Consider the following 12,486-nt stretch of genomic DNA (forward strand, 5'->3'; position numbering starts at 1 on the left):
CTCTCTCTCTCTCTCTCTCTCTCTCTCTCTCTCTCTCTCTCTCTCTCCCCTCTTTCCCTCTCCCTCCCTCTTACCTATCTCCCATTTCTCGCTCCCTTTCTCCCTCCCTCCTTCCTCTTTCCTTCCCTCCCTCCTTTTCCCAAACTCCTTCCCCTCTCCACTCCCTTCAGTCTTTTCCCCACCACATGGTTCTGCCACAGCTTTAGATTTTTTTCTTCTTCTAAAGAATGATGCACTAGGAACACCTATAGAGTACAAAAGATGAATCTATGGATGTGACACTTGTAAAGGGTAACCCTATTTCACAAGTGAGATGGGACAAAAAAGAAAGAAAAAAGGCCACAGAAGCAATAACTGCTCACTGAATTACCATTAAATTGTAAGATTTACAATCCAATGTACAGTAAGTGCATATCTAATGGAGTTTGTCCTCTAAAAGAATATAAAGTGGATCTTTGCAGCATAAGATGTACGTAGGTGATATATGCTTCTTTATAGCTATTTTAAATTAAAAAACAAAAAAAAAACTGGAACACAAGGAAACATTAATGCAATGCCTCTAACATATTAAAATGAAGTTATAAAATAATCATGATAAATGGATGTTGAATTAAAGGCCTTCATTTTCCATCCAATTTTACTCATCTTAAATGGGAAATCTAAGACACATCCAAATCAGCACAGAAAATCAGAAAGGCATTGCCTTTCACACATAAAAAATTTTTTTAAATCTATATTAAATATTTTTTGTTGTCCCAAAAGTCTTAGTGCAGCTATAAGCTTTAAAAGCTTCCACATATACATAGATAATTACATTACTATGGAAAGTAATACTTTTTAAGTCCAAAAACTCTACTACAATAAAAAGTTATTTTGTTGGAGGCAAAAAGAAGTCAAGAGAAGTTTGCTTCATCAGGAGTATGTGATTTATCAGTGTCAGATAAATTCATATAATTGCAGCATGAAGAAAGATTCAAGTGAGCCAATAACGGTATCCTTCACCAAGGATAATGTCACTGTGTTCGTTGTTCTTACTCATATGGACAGTACCATGGAACAAGCATGTGTACACACATTTGCATGCATATCCATACACACACAGCATGGCAACATGAGAAAACAGACTGTCTAAAGAGATTAAAAAATAGGGATAACTTCTAATAATCACTGCTATTCTTTTCTCCAGTATCTACCTAGAAAGTTCTCAGTGTCACCTGAAGATAGTCACCTGATTGCACATGTGATTATGCACAAATTAGAATCCATCAACAATATTTTACTGAAGATCTTTGAAGGGGGGAGAGAAACAATCTTTAATTGTGAAAAAAAAAGCTGTCACAAGTTTCATTTTTTATAGTGCAATAGGTTTCTTGTTTCCATAGCGTGATAGAAGCTACTCTCCTTTAGTTAAGCCAAATTTTAAATTATTACTCCAACTATACAAACCTGGGTTTTCCTTTTCTTCACCTCTACCCCTACATTATCTGAATTTAACTTTAAAGGATTAACAAGTATCACACACACATGATCAGCAATGATATCCTTGTTCTTTCAAACCTTGGTGAATCAAGTTCACTAAAGGTGAAGTGGTAGATTTATCAGTACAAGTGGCTGTGTCCTCAGAGCTTTCAGAGAGGTGGTGTATGGAAATGCCTAAATAAACAGCAGCAGGAGAGATTTGTAAAGGAGAGATCTACACACAGACAGAGACGCACTCAGTGCGTATAGGAAAAATAAAGTATAGGCATCTATATCTAAATGAAAGGACAAACTTAAATTTCCTCCTCATTAAGGTTATTTAATTTCAACTTTAATTTTAGTTTGAATGATTCAGCCCTGTTCCCTTCTTGCTAAGATATTTTGAAGATGACTCGAAATATCACTTGGTTAAAGCATCTCTCTACGCTACAGTGAGTCGGGGAATTTCCCAGCAGCTGATGGAGACCAGTGGACCACCTGATACTTTTTCAGCAGGGTTATAAAATTAAAGGATTGCTTTGATTTGCTTGAAGGATTACTTCACATAGTTAATTGCTTAAAGTCCACGGTATTAACAGCAAGAAAAAAAATTAAGAAGGTTATTGTAGAGTGAACTAATTGAAAGCTGATTACATTGTGCAAAGCAAGAGAAATCACTGCGTTACATACCATCACAAGCACTGGTCTTTTCCACCCTGCTGCTGCAGCAAACAAGCTGATTTGCTAACAACGTGGTCAGCTCGGCACTTGCACAGCATCTCACTAGGTCCATAGACGGCTGCTTCCCATGCAGAGAATCTCAAGCTCCATTTTCCAATCTGATTACACGGCTCCTTGTTCCAGCAGCCTTAAACCTTCATGGCAGTTTACCAACATTTTCATCACTTTCTCTTTTACAAAGCAAAGGAACTGATAAGCTCTCAGGTACCCAGGATTTCATAGTCGATGGCTGGCAAGCAGCCAGCTTTCCTCACCACACAACTGTTTCGGGCCACATTGCAGGAGGCAGACTGAATTTACCAGACAGCACAAAACTATTAGAATTTTGCAGTGTGTACGAGTCAGCAGCATGTTTCTGTCCTTGCAGATGTAGACTATTCTGCTTAATCACATCTAGGAAATACCCAGACCTAATAAGAACTCTGCCAAAAAAGCAATTCAGACCCAAACAAATGAACATATGTCTATGTAGCAACCATTACCCTAACTAAATTGCACCAGAGACTCACTAGTCAATGCAAAGCACCCAATAGCTACTTCTAACAGTCTCTGCTTTCTCTACCTTTGACAATGGTATTACTAACTTTTCCTTAAAATTGAGAGATTGAGCCAGGCAGCTTGAAATCTTAAGTGAGCATTTCAAACTTTGAAAATTCAGGAACTACCAAAATGAACTAGAAAGACAAACAATTTTTCCCATTTAAGGACAATTTGCAAGAAGGAACTACAAATAAAAGCAGAAGGAAAAGACTGACTTCTTATCATTCTAATTGTTACCATTACCTAATTAAATTTATATATAATTTCAACTACAAAATCATCTCCAAACGAAAAAGCTAAATTGACATAATTACTAAAGCATCTTAAATAACATATCTTATATTTAAAATGCATTTTAAACCTACCACTAGCCATCCTAAAATTTTTAACTGAATATACCTAAATTCTAACCATTTGATATTCACTATTGTTATATTAAAAAATAAAAACAGAGCCAGAAAAAAATATTTCATATCTACTTTTAACCCAAGTCAGACATTTTCTAAAAATAGCAATAATAATGTAAACCAAAATGATAGCAAATTTTCTGAATACTGCCATTGAACTGGTTTTTTTTTTTTGCATAAAATTGATCTCTAATAATGGATTTGATAAGGGAGAGGAGCCAGCAGTTATAGGTGAAAAAAATGTACAACGAAGCTAGCACAATGGCTCAGTACTTTAGATCAGCAGTGCACTGACCCTCTGTATCTCTGAGTCATTAGCTAGAATCCCAGATCTGCCTTTAGGAGTAGGGATTTGAACTCGCACACCAGTGTGGTGAGATTCAGGATCTTGAGCATGCCAGACAGAAGGGTCATTCTCCTCAGTGATGAGGAGGACGGTTGCCCCCTGGGGAGGGAAAAACTGGATGAGTGACTGTCGCCCGATTCAGGCAATGGACATGCTGCTGACTCAGGAATGGACACTGACAGCCACCACTGCTTCAGTCCAATCATTCCTAGTGGGAGTTGTTTTAGGGCAGTGGCACTGACAGGTACATGCAAAAGTTAGGATAGAATGTAAGGGAGAGGAAGGAGTGAGAATGCATAAGAGAATAAAAGGCCAACTCACACTCATGCCACATGCATATGAAAAATAAACATTTTTTTCTCAGCACACTATAATATTGTATCACAGATGAAAAATTTATGTGTGGCATGAGTATCTGCAACATACATTTTAATGTGACTTTCCAAATAGCATGCATCTTTCTAAAATGAGAAGCAAAGACATAGGTCCTCTCTATAGACACAACTTGCAAAATCTATATGCATACAAAATACACACACCCATATAGATTTGCATGTGTGTAGTATCTTGCATAAATGACTGTCAACTTAAAATGCCATTCTCTAATTTATATGCAAATTCCACCTCTGGTAAAATAAAAACATATTTTAAGCAGCTTATAGTGCCAACACATTATTCCCATGAATGATTCCTAGTAAACTATTTATGCCAACTGTGGGATTCTTTTTTTGTGATTTATTGAATGGTGAACGAAACCACTTAAACTATAGTTGTCTGTATGAATCAGTAATTTTCATGTTTCTAATTAAAATGTAAACAGCGTAATGAAGACATCAAGTTTTTAGGCAAATGTCTCTTTCAGTGCCACTTGGGGTATGGTAATTACTGGAGCAGATCTATGGATGCTCCTGAATCCTCTACGAGTCCAGATTAAAAGCATTACTGCTAAACCTGGCTTTTTACACAAGGGAATTGTGTACTCTAACCTATTCCCAGTTTGCTTACAGATGCATATTGGCACCACCTTTAAAAACTAGTCTTTTAAAAAATCTAAATGAAATATAACATAAATGGAATGATTTGTACTTAACATGTTGAACAGTGATGTAGCACATGCACAAATCAGAAAACTGGAAATAGATTTAAAGATTTTTTTTCCTATGGCCCCCCACCATAATGTAGATATACAATACCATCTATACCAAATGTACAGTTGGAGGGGGGAGGGGGAGAGTTTACTTGGTGACTCTAGGTTTGAGAATGGTATCAACTTCCAAGGTTTGTTTAAATAAATGGTTTAAATGGAAAAGGTTTGACATATATGTGTGGAGTGCACTGAAAAGCACAAAAATTCAATCCAGATACCAAAAATAAGTGGCATATTTTCCCCTTTAGATTCCAGAACTTAAAAAGCTTTGGATATGAAGCTGAAATCTGTTGTCATTTTTATTTCAACCTCTATTTCTCTCTGAAATTTGTCAAAATTTATCCTAAAGCAAGTGACCTCTTATATGTACTGAAGAAATATATCACCTCTTCTGCTTACAACTGTTAATTGAACTTCTCTGCTACAGCATATTTTCCCCCAAGTTAACCAGCACACTTGTTTTCTATATTTACTATCAAGCACTTGAATAGTTATTTTCTTAATTATAATTCTGAATCACCCCTCCTCCTTCCTTCTCCTCATCCTTCCTACCCCCATTCTCAAGAACCAGACCCCCTCTCTTGCAGTTAAGTAGTTATAGCTGAAATCCTTAGGAGTATGAACAGTGTGAAATGTCTGGTAAAAGGAGGATATTTTTCCCCCTGGACTCAAAGTCCACATTCTGACTGGTATGGCCAATTTTCATATTATTTTTACATAAATGCTAGACAAGCATGTCTGTGTTTCAAGCAAGGGCTGTGGAGATGAGAATGGATAGGAAGTGTAGGGGTGGGGGTGGGGATAGGGCAGAGAAAAAGGGCAATTTTATACTGCTTTGTTTATTATAATAAAATTAATGCAGACAAATAAATGTGTATTTCCTGTCAAGGGGGTGATGGTGGTTCTAATTTGGCAAATCAAAAAGCATTTTCTATCATTTCCCCCCACTTGAATCATAAGCTTTTCCTGGTGTATTGGGGGTGGGTGGTGGGGACTTTGGCATGGAGAAAGGCGCTGAAAGATTCGAAAATATTTTGGGGGAGGGAATGGTATCAGGAGAAGAGAAGAGGAAATCTGATTAAACAAAACAAAGTGTTTTGTTGGCTTAAGGGTGATATGATAGTTATGGTCAATATCAGAAGAGTTGCAAGTGCAGGCATCATTTCTATTAGCTTTGTGCCAGAAAGGTAAACACTGGATTGTATTGTGGATTAAAACAATAAGGAATCCCATACCTCCCCTGCTTTCAAGGCCGTGCTAATCGGGTGTAATTTTTAATGAACACTAGCTGCTTAGTACTCATTCAAGACATTTCATTAGGAGGTTATTCATTTAAAATAAACGTTTCAACCATATCAAGCTGTAACCTTTCTTGAAATGTAAATGAATGGTTTAAATGAGAAGATTAATAAAGAGGGGATGTTCCAATTCCAAGCATGGCATGCTATGTATTTTTAAATTTGTCTATGCCAGATGCTGTCAGTCAGAACAAAAAACTGTCCAAGCAGACAATCTGTGCGTCTGAATGTTGATCATGCTGGAAAGTAAAAGGGGGAGGGGGGAGAGTGTGTCAAGGATTCATGGTCCTTCATCTTTGCAGTAGAGCAAACACGTCTCTCAGTATAGCGACAGACAGCTGCTTCCACTTTCTAATGTGCCCTAACTTAGATCACTGAAAGAATTGTCAGCACTCAGAGAAACACACAAAGATAACACAGCCAGCTGCCATGAAGGGGGAAAACAGCACAGCTCAGAAGAAATGGGATTTGTTCCATTTGCATGATGCTGGCTCCCTTGGGCCCCTTTCTTTCAAATCCAAAGCACAAAAGACAACACTTAACATATTTGCTTAAAGATGACAACCTCATGTTGATTTCATTTGGATGTAACAGTGTCAGGATTACAGATATAAGAATATATTATATCTGTAACAGAGACTGACAAATGTATCCATCAGTGAAACTGTCTGATTCATCTGCTTATACAGCCATTTTACCATCCCAAGGGTGCCATCTAAGTAGTAACTTTAGAAGACTGAAGGTCTAATTTTATTACACCACATTTCAACCTACTAAACAATATTATTTCTAAAATAGATCATTTTTATTGGAAGTCTCCCTGATGAAAAATCCAGTAGACACAGGAGAATTTATGAACTGTATGGGTACTTTGAACTCAATATACTGCCCATTTTAAGCAACTTTCTTGATATACAGTCAAAACCCAATATCGAAAAAGTGGAAGAAAGTTCAAATGAGTGTAGAAAATATACATGACGTAGCTATACCTTTATATGCTCAGATACACCTAAATATAAAAGTATAGGAATCATGTTTATATTGCTTTACCTGGTCCATTTAAACAACTTCTTTGTCTGTTAACTACTTATGATTACTCTGAGTGTCCTTACTATTGCATTCACATGTCAGTAGGAATTCTATGAATAATTAATTGCCTGTTGATACATTGTGAATACCCACTCAATATGATTTTTATTTTATGTATTCTTCCAATAATTTGTAAAAGATGAATGATTTAAAACTTAATGGGAGAGCCACTAGTACTTAAGATGTACTAGAGTTTGGAAACTGATACAAAGTGAAATCTACATGTATCTACAAAGCTCCCATGTGTAAGCCTACTTTAAATGTTCACTCAAACACATCCCACAGCCATATCTAAAAAAATAAAATAATAATAATAATAAGTTGAAGTTTTCAAACATTAAAAAAAAAAGTCCCCAAGTTTATAACTCTGTTTTACATTGGGTGGGGAGGAGGATGAGTGGAAGGGGTCTTCTATTTTTTTTTTCCCTAACCAACTGACTGCATAATGAAACATTAGCTCTAAGTGATGCTTTGTCCGGAGGAACTCTAAACTGCTTGTTGCTATTTACTGGCAACAGTGTAATTCACTAGATTGGAGTTGTTTTGTAAAATAGCTTAACTGCAGTATATGAAATTTCAGCACAGCAGATGGTTACCAATCGCTATTTTCAATTTGTTTAGCTTCAAGTAAGAGATGGGAAAACTGAGTGTAGGGATACAAAGATACAAACCAGCCTGTATGATAAACCTAACAAATGCCAGAAGACGAAATGCTATATATGCCCCCCCATCCATCCAAGTACAACTCTTTATTCCATAATACAAGACTAAACAACTCTTCTGGTCTAAGGATAAGAGGTTTTCTTTCCTTTTTTTTATCTTGAAAGGAAATTGACATTTGAAGATCAATTTACTGGTTCCTTTGGTTACTCTAAAATCTTCCAAGATTTGGATTCTTAAAAACTGATCAAAGTTTTTAGTAGCAACTTATTATATCTGTTCATGTTTGCTATCATTCAAGTTGAAGTCACTCTCTTCTTTTAAATGGTCCAGTCAGCAAAATGAAAGTGGGGGAAAGGAACCATTTATGGAAACGTACACATGCACAGAAAATTAAGCTGTAAATATCTGGGCTGGGTCATTATTGGAATCTAGGAACATCTGGGGCTACAAAAAAGCCAAGCCCCATTTCCACAATGTCCAGGTAATTGCTTATATGATTTATACCTTACTGTTTCCATTAAAAAAATGTCTTAAAAAAGAAACATTTGTAGGATCAATCATGCAATAAAAACTGGCCTCCATTTTTACTTGCATAAAATCTGGAAGATGCTACTTTTCTTCAAGGGCAGAGATCAGGATTGTCTAAATCCCAGACAAAAACAGAACTTTAAAGAGGGTGTGGCTAGTCAATTTTATCTATCTATCTATCTATCTATCTATCTATCTATCTATCTATCTATCTATCTCTCTATCTGCCTATCTGTCTACCTATCTATCTAAATTATATATAATTATAAATATATTATATACAAACACATACACATATATTGCATATATGTGTATATGTCTTGTAAGCATATCTTAAATTGTAAAAATCGTATCAAATTTATAAATTTATGACACTATCATCTTAGCTATTTTAGTAATAAAGCTTTTCATATCCACAGATAATTTCAACTTCATTTCTATATGCTTTGTGGGTATATGTATTATTCACACATACACATGTATACATATATACATACATGTACACAAATGCAAATACATGCATACACAAATGGATCTCAGTTCAAATTCTGCCTCTAATACTATTGATTTTGTGATCCTGGGCAAGTCACTCCCACGCAACTCTCTAAGACTAGAAGGTGCAGAGTAAGGAAACATAATATCTATAAGGAATGAAGAGATATCATATCCATAAAGCATATTGTAAATTTGGATATTATCAGCTAACATGAAATAAATTGTATCCTGTTATCATGGCAGGAGTGGGTGGAAAGTTACTGAGAGTGATTTCATCAGTGGAGGAAACTTCCTTCGCCTATGCAGCCCAGCAATTAAGCTTCCAATTACTTCTTACTTCCAAGTAAGCTTCCAATCTTAAAGAGTTGCCTGGGCATGATTTATGCAGGTAAAAAAAAAAATAGTATGTGTTAAAGGCAGCACTTAAACTGAGATCATGCTTGACATCAAGTCTGAATTTTGTTCCATCATGCAGGTACGGACAAATAAACTAACACAAAAGCATATAGACTTTGTTCACTTGGTTGAATTACACTCCACCCCCTCACCCTGGAATAAAATCTAATCCATCTCACTTTTACATGAGCTTCCCAAATGGATAGATGATTTCAGTTAATTGATTTGACTATTAAAAAAAATGAATTGGCAAGTACTTAACGGTCTTCATGAAAATGATCAGGTTTTTGGGGAGGGGGGTAGGAGAGGAGGTATCATTTAGCTTATCAATCTTCAACACAAGTCACAAAGATGGGGAAATAGTGGGCCACAGTTTTTTACTTCAAAATAGGCATAAGGACTGCACCTATCCTATCACTTAGTATGAAAACTCACCCTACTAATGTAGGACAGCAACTTAAGAGTCTTGGAGATTCTCCTAGAGTGGAGGTGTTAAAAAAAAAAAAGTAGTCCATGTAACCCATGACACTCTGAAGTGCAGACTGAATCAGATTAAAATCTACTTGGGAGGTGACCAGGTGGCTCAGCAAGTAAGAGCACTGGCCCCAGTGTTGGGATGACCTGGGAGATCAAATCTGGGCTCAGATACTTAGCACCACACCCAGAAATAACTGGCCGTGTAACCTTGAGCAAGTTACTTAACCCCAATTGCTTTAATAAAAAAAAAATCTATTTGGAAAATATTTTAAACACCCCCCCATACATTAAAACATAGATTATGTCAATATGTGATTTTCTACGTTAAAATACATCCTGCAGGGATCCTGATATTTGGTTTAGTGGCCCCTGTGTCTATTTGAGTTTGACCCACTGGCCTAAAGCATTATGAGGTTAGGCACTTTGCTCAGGATCCCAGCTAGGAGCAAAAGTGCTTGAAAGTATGTTTTGCTGGCTCTCTTGAGGATGACTCTCTAGTCACTATGCCTCACTGCCTCTCATCCATAAAAAAAAGTTATAAACTATTATTATTAATATCATAGAAAAAAACTAAAAAGATAAGATACAGACCTAAATTGTATAAAGAAAAAAATTTCTTGCAAAAAAAAATTTTTTTTTAATACCCCCTTATGACCCTTCATCTGTTCATTCACATAGGGACCATATAGTTAGTGTTGTGAATAGTCAGTTATACCACAGCAACTTCTAAATTTAATTACTGAAAGAAGTTGATTATTGGCTTGTTGAGTAGACTATTTTTTTTTTTAACATTTTGTCAACTTACCTTCCACTCCGGCTGTGGATCACACAATTCTGTTTGATGGGAGGATTGAAGAAACCTGCATCCTCTTTATCAGAATACCTGAATGGTCCCTGTCAGTGTGAAAACCCTGACTAGGGTATTTTTCCTCCATCAAACTTCAAACCCTGAAACCACAGGACCCACAAACAATTGTACTTTGAGGGACACATCCTTAACTTCTAATCATGAGATAAATATTTTAAATTTGGATTCCAATGGGCACATTTTCCAAAAATACTGTCTTATTAAAGTCTGCTTACATTTCACCAAGTATGATTTTTACATTAGTTCCAATGGTTTTCAGAAAACAAACAAAAAAATTTGGACACCAAAGAGTCAATTAAAACTGACTTACCATACACATGCTAGGAAATAAACCAAGGTATTCTTTTCCTTGGGGGATGGGGGGAGGTGGGGGTTATTTCTTTCAAATTTGTCTATTCTTTATTCTGCCAACAACAAATAATACACTTTCCTTCCTCGCTCTTAAAGCTCTTTGTAGAACTCCAAATGTGAAGTTGAATAGATGGTATAGTCATGCAATTACTGAAGCCAAATTTGTATATCCTAACTCACTTCATAACATATCTTTGATATAATCTGAAGGCCAGGGTTCAACTATTAGTAACTAGATACTTTTCTCCTATACAATTTCAATATGAAATAGTAAGATGACATCCAGAACTGTTTCAGCTTTGAAATGTCCAAATTGAAGAAAAAAGGAGTAAACTTTCAGCAAACATTATAGGCTTTGTTAATAAAACTATGTTTGTAAAAGAATGACAATAGCTTTCCTCCACTCCCACCCCCCAGGTCACTTCATGAAGTAACATCCCAAAGTACTTTCCTCTTGTACATCTGGGGGTTTGAGAAGCAAACCCTTTAATAGAAACTCTACATAGTACTGTTGACTAACATTATAATTTAAACATCTGATCAAACCTCATTTCCCTTATCAAAATCTATGAAGCTATTTACTGTAGCACTCATGACAGATTTAAGAAAGAAACCAACTGACCCTACCACAAGCACACAAACCAGACTAGTGAAGCAATTGAACTTAATAGAAGGAAAGGTCATTGGGTGTGACCCCAGCTAAATTGTTTACTACCCAGTATTTAATGAAAAAAATAATAAATTGGCAGAGGCAGATACTGAACATAGAACAAATAGTGCCAGTTAAAAATATCAACCATAGATATCTGTAAACTATAGAGTTAATGACAGTGATATCCATTACATATACGCAAACTTCTATTTGGCATCTTTGGGCTCCTTGTGAATATTTAAATGCAGAGGGAAATATATTTTGGATTATTCCCTCAGAAAGCCAATCCTCTCTCTCTCTCTGTCTCTCTCTCTCTCTGTCTGTCTCTCTCTTTCTCTCTCTCTTTCTCTCTCTCTCTCTCTCTCTCTCTCTCTCTCTCTCTCTCTCTCTCTCTCTCTCTCTCTCTCTCTCTCTCTCTCTCTCTCTCTGTCTCTGTGTGTGTGTGTGTGTGTGTGTGTGTGTGTGTGTGTGTGTGTGTGTGTGTGTGTGTGTGTGTAGAAACAAAAGGATCATTTTTAATTTATTAAAGACAAAAATCAAAGCAAAGTAATTTGGGTCCCTCTGGTAAAGATGTACATAGAATCTTGTCAGAAGTTTTTTGGGCAAGAGTTAGGGTATTTTTTCTTTCTAGAATGGTTTGAATACAGATCTTGGAGATAGGGGGATATAATCAGTGACCTTGAATTCTCTTCCAGGTGTAGGATTTAAAACATATAACTATTTTTTTCAGGGTAGTGTTGGCAATTAATTGATTGCACTTAAAATGTGGATATTCCATTTTTCAAAATGCAAAAGGATGTAAATCTTGTCTTTAATCTTTTTTTTTTTGCCAGTGGAATTGGCATTTCAATTTTTACTGGAGGAATTAGAAATTGTGACCAAATAAAACAATTCTTATAACCCAATAAAAAGATTATGACAAGCCACAATTTAAACACACACATACATGCATATACATACATAAATACTTTCTAACAGATGGGGATATCTCAGAAATAAATTTATTTAAATGAGTAATGTCCATCAACAT

The sequence above is a fragment of the Petaurus breviceps genome, unplaced genomic scaffold, assembly GCF_028583685.1.
Source record: "Petaurus breviceps papuanus isolate PSGF00001 unplaced genomic scaffold, PetGlider_PUasm1.0 91133, whole genome shotgun sequence".
NCBI classification, from domain to species: domain Eukaryota; kingdom Metazoa; phylum Chordata; class Mammalia; order Diprotodontia; family Petauridae; genus Petaurus; species Petaurus breviceps.